Source organism: Arctopsyche grandis, chromosome 2, assembly GCF_051622035.1.
Source record: "Arctopsyche grandis isolate Sample6627 chromosome 2, ASM5162203v2, whole genome shotgun sequence".
Taxonomy (NCBI): domain Eukaryota; kingdom Metazoa; phylum Arthropoda; class Insecta; order Trichoptera; family Hydropsychidae; genus Arctopsyche; species Arctopsyche grandis.
Window position 1 is genome coordinate 12,193,570 of NC_135356.1, and position 6,000 is coordinate 12,199,569.

The following is a 6,000-nucleotide window of genomic DNA, read 5'->3' on the forward strand; positions in this document are numbered from 1 at the left end:
GCGCCCCCCCGCATTGTGGGGTCTGTGGGTGTGGTAGCTACGCCACTGGCAAGTCAACAAGACAAACTCGCACTTATAGATTGCAATTTACTCGCATTTAGAGATTGCAATTTACCGGCAAATTTCATTTACCGGCTAACCCTTTGACGTCTTTTCTGTTGAAAGCCCGCCACGCTGAAAATTTCGCCAACATTTCCAGCTAGAATTATTTAGAAATCCAATAGAAAGCAGATATAAAAATTGAAGCTAATCCAAACAAACCCTAGATCACTACCCTAGATAATTACCGCCGAGGATTTCGAGTTTTGTAAAGGTGTGTTTAGACTCTCTAATATATCTTGCAATAATATAAAATAAACAAAAGAAGTATTAATATAGAATGCATTTTTCCAAAACTAGTTCCATCTTCTTCATTGTTGTTAAAATGTAATGCTCACAATCTAAATGCCATGACACAATCTAAAATACTCGGCAGTTAGGGATTTCCATCGGTAAATTCTGCTATGGTTATAAATTCTGAAATTCCAGTGAAAACCACTCTTTATAAATGTTGGCAAATGAATGATACGGATTACACGACCCATGTTTAATGCATTTTTTTCAGTGCTATCTGGAAAGACTTAGCGGCTAGTATTCTTGTGTACTTCGTACATGCTCAAAATACAACGCCTATCGACGTTTTTCAGGCCCATGGATGGCAAAACGCTGATTGCCGTTGATCAGCATTCAAAGGATTAACAGATAAGCCTTTTGTTCACAATACAATGCAACCAGCCCGGTGATCCTAGTTGCGTCGTTGTTGTATTTTAAGACTAGTGTGAGATGCACTAGGAAGTGACAGTTTATGATTTTGATATCGTAAGCATTTGGTGTGCATTTGATTGCACGATGGCTCGTGACCTCTATAAAAGAAAACGGTTTTCTATTGTTTTTGTAATTATCCTATATTCTTTATTATTATAGATGCCAGCAGCATAGCTCGGTCGTTAAGCTTCTGCTTAGCGCCGAGAAGGCGCCGGGTTCGATCCCAGGGCCGGGCCTCGAATGAAAATAAATTTTTCAGAGTATGATGTTGGTTAGACCTGGATTTGTGACTTCAGGTTGATCGTTTCCTATCAGAGTTTGCCAATTTTCTCTGATTTCATTGTTGAAACGGTTCCCGGAAAAAATTGGCTAAAAATCCCTCCTATACGATATGTCACCTATAATTTATTATTAATTAATGTGCAATAAATAAGTTTGTGTACAAATTGATAGATGTCTCATTGATTTGCGAATTTTTCAGTGTCTCGTAATTCAGTGATTTATATAAAAACGCTGCATTGTAATTGTAATTTTGTAATTGGCCAGGAAGGCGCATTGGGGTTTACCTGTAAGGCCTTCCTGGTATATATGTAAAAAATAAATAAATACAAAATATTGGAATTAGAAAACTATCCGTGCGTAAAGAATAAGTTTGCGTAAAATGTTTCATATAAATGATGCACTGGCTCACAAGTAAGTATCCAAATACGACCATTACGACTTCAACACGATCGTTGTTAGCAATTCTCGCCGTTTTCATACAAAACAATATTTCCTTATATAGCATTCAAAGGGTTGAATACAAAATAAATCAAAACAACAGGCTTTTAAAAATTTAAATCAAATAAAAGGCGTCATATTAAATCAATTAAATCGGAAGAAAGAGACATGCTATGAATGTATGTACATACTTAATTCGGTCATTCATGGGCAGGGTTGTTCACCCCATATCGGCTAGAAAATTTGCACATTCGCCGATGGTTTACTGTATACTGTTATAGAAGTACGGGTATGCCTACACTTGCGATGTTTATTCTTGAATTAGATTTCATAACGTATGGTGTGTTTTATCATTGGTTGAAGGACAAGATCACGACGAAAGATTTATTTTTTGTTTGAAATCGCCCCGGGCAGGAGAGTCTGTCTCTTTTTGGACGATGAGAACAGAAATATTTGTGTTCCAAGGCGCAGGTCCAAAACGTTATGCCTCGGGGGCCAAAGAGGTTTATAAATTGATCATCCGAACCACAACTTGGCCAAGTACGACAAACTGGCGTGATGATGTCTTCAGCGTTTTCGGTACACACCCACCCACAAGTATTATAATATTAACTTTAAACAGACTACAGTGCTATGCATGTACATACATATGTATACCGATTCAACTTCATATCCTCTTGCCTGTGGCGTTCTTACAATTCATCACTGCTAAAAACTCAACCTCTCTGACTCGATTCCAAAAAAGGAGTATTAAAAAATGATTATATTCGATCAGAAGCGTTGAAACGCGTTGAAAGCGTTTTTGTATCGTAGCTAGCAATTTTTCTTCTCCAAATCGGCCAACTTTGTTTGGGTATTCCTTTTGTATAAATTTAGATCATTTTTAGTATATTGTAAAATAGTACTATAAACAATATGTACATTAATTTGTCTATTTTATTTTTTAAATAACTTTAAAAATTTGGTTCCGTGTTAACGGCTCTTGAACGCAGCTACATATCTGTCGAATAATCAGTTCAGCGATTTGTTGCATCAAAAATCTTTCGTGAAGAATCTAAACGATAAACTAATTATGTAGTAGTGGCTGGAATATTTTTCTGGAACTGGGATTAATATCATTAAACAATAGATCAAACACCATAGATTCTTTCTTCGCGATCAATTGTGTACAACATACATCGTACTTTTTTAAATGAATTTAGGTTGTCTTATTGTATACTTGTGGATTACTGTTGAAAGTTATGTACAGCTTGTAACACACCCGAACTATAATTCCGGGAAATAACGGGATAGCAGGTATAGCTTCAGTCCGCATAGAGCTAGGTATTTTATGTTCTATTGTCTTTGCAACTACCAGATGTATGTATTTCTTCTAGGATGTTGAGTATTGGTTTGTCATCGAAGGAACAATGTCCTAGATGTGTGATTGGGTGTTTTTCTGCCAAATTTTTATTCTGATTAAAATTTTCAACACTATATTTCTCACGCAATATTTATCAGAAGGTAAGATTTTTGCACTACTCGCATTCACTTCATTTTTTATATTAATATGATTTATACAAATGCTGATAAAATTAAAGAGGGGCCGATTTAAGTTTACACGGTGTCACGACAAATCATTCACGGATTTTACACTCAACTTAAATCGATAACATTAAAGCAAATAAATTTTCAATGTAAAGCATTGTCAACAAAACGAATATGGGTAATAGACTCTGTTGTCGTCACTAGGGATTACAATACTGAAATTACCGATACCGGTGGTATCAGTATTTGACCGAAAACAAGTTTTTGGTACTACCAGTACTATAAACTAAATAAAAGCTTTTGAAAATCCGCAGATTTATCAAAATAATTGATCTGACTTTTACAAACGATTGCAGTGATCATAATTTACACGTTAATTTGAACTCTATATGATTTGATACATGTGTCATTGCATCGATCAAAAACTATAAACCGTTGAGTGTAAAATCCGTGAGTGATTTGTCGCGGAACCAGTTTACACACAGGCGGCTGAACTCCTAGGCGCGGCCCTGCAAATTCGACTCAAGTCGTACATATTATTATTTATTCGAATATATGAAAATCGTGTAAATCGAGAATAAGACTCATTCACAATGACCGGCTGAAATATTTAAAATATAAATTTTGCGCAAAAACGGTGTCCTAGATGGGAGGGGAAATACCATGTTCTCCCTGGCGCCCTTTAATTTACGTATTCATATCTTTTGCGAAGCGCATTGCACGGATGAGACCCGAGGGGGTGGTGGTTCTCAAACTTGGAGTCGCTTCAATATCGAACAAGTACATATTGTCGAAATCTCAAAAAAAAAAACCGTACAGAAAGGTTGGAATTTTGAGATCTACATATATAGAATAACAGTTCGTTGTGTGTGTGTAATTCGTTTCTCATTGGCTGTCGTCATGTCGTTTCTGATTGGCTGTCGTTAAATCTACTATATAAAACAATAAAGTTTGTTCGTATATGTATGTATTTATGTATGTACCTACGTATTTCTCGTCAACAGTCTATTGTTCTGACGCCATCGAACAAATAATTCGCTTTTATCCGATTCAAAGGATTCGAAGTTTCCAAGGGCGCAGACGCCGAGGGTGGAGCCCTAGGGGGCGCAGACCCCGGGGGTGTACATATAAATTTTTATAAGAGACTTACTATATGCTTGTTTGTTCGTGGAAGTCAATTTAATAAAAAAAAACAAAAGGGTATTCAAATAAATGTATATAAAATAAAACTATTCAAATAAATTTAATAAAATGTTTACTATCATATTAGTCATGTTTATATTACAAATACCGAGCGAAGCCGGGTAATAAAGCTATATTCAAATAAATTTAATAAAAAATAAATGAATGTGATGAATACCGAACGAAGCCGAGTGGAAACAATATTATTGTATAAATAGTCAAATTACATTAAAGATGGGTGACATAAAAAACACTTGTATATAAAAATGCAATATTTTATTCAGAATAAATACAAACAAACAGTGATATCTTAAAACTAACAGTTTTATATTATTTTACATATACATATGTCGTCTTTATGTAATGTACGAATTTTAATTCAATTTCAAATGCTTTTCAAAAGGTCGTATCTCCATAAGTAACAATACCAATACATAAATGAAATACTTTGGATTCTGAGCTAGTTGAACAAACGCACTGCTCTTTGATTAAATGTAATTCAAACTCTTATTTATATAAAATTCTTATTATGCGTAACGTACATGTGTTATGGGGTAATTGGATTATTAGTCACATTGCGGTGGTCACAAAGACAATTTTTGCCATTAAAATCGCGAATACGCAATATTTGCAACTCGAGTTTTCGTTAGTATGATAGTTATCGTTAGTATGATGGACTTTTCGGCTGCCAGATGTTCCGTTATAGAGATTTTAGTGACTTTGTGACCAGTAATCACCGAACCGTGTTACGGCTATTGATATAAATATGGCGTTATTATAAAGAGAGGGGGGGGGGTGCAAGGAGATTTGGATAGTGTGATTAAGTTCATTTTTTTTTACTTATTTATTAAATTATTAATCATTTATTAAATCAATCAAGCCTCACCCCCTATGCTCCTCCTACCCCATCAACTTTCCCTTCTCTCCCCACTTACCCTTCTCAAGAGGTATAGGAAAATATGAGGAAGGAGAGGAAGAGGGGGAAGGGCGGGGGAGAGAAATAGATGAGGTAAGGGATTGAGTAATTGATAATAACCAGATTTACCATGTGACAATTTGATATAAGTACATATGTATATTATATATATATATATATATATATATATATATATATATATATATATATATATATGTATATATATATATATATATATATATATATCTTTTTTTAAGGATTTACATACATAGAATAAATAGGCTGGAGTGAAAATTGAAAACTTTATTTAGAAAGCTTGCGTCTTTTGTCGTGACAAAGTTATATGATAATTTTCATCGATTTCAAATCATGTCTTATGACTTCAACTGAACAGCACATGTCGAAAGAATACACATAAAATGAGATTTTCTTTAATTTATATTTTATTAAAAGTTACGATCGTTTAAATGCATGTATGTATGTACATATATTATGTACAAAAATACATGAGATAACAATAGCCATATATTGAAGTTTGAGTACGTTGATTGTGATGAGTTTTGGCCGATTAACAAGAATTCAAATTCACTGTACATATATAGGTCTGTTCATACCTATCCAGCACGAACCGGCAGGTATGAACAGACCTTTATACGAAGTCTCCACACAACAAGCATCGAGCTCGTAACGGGTAATTTGTGTGGCGAAAATGATCTTTTTAGAAAAAATCATTTTCTTCAAAATCCCTATGCCATTTTGATTATAAACTATAATAAAGTTCTTTATACGTACATCAATCTTTATTAAAATTATAAAAAAGGAACAAAAAACGAACATACGAATTTCATGAA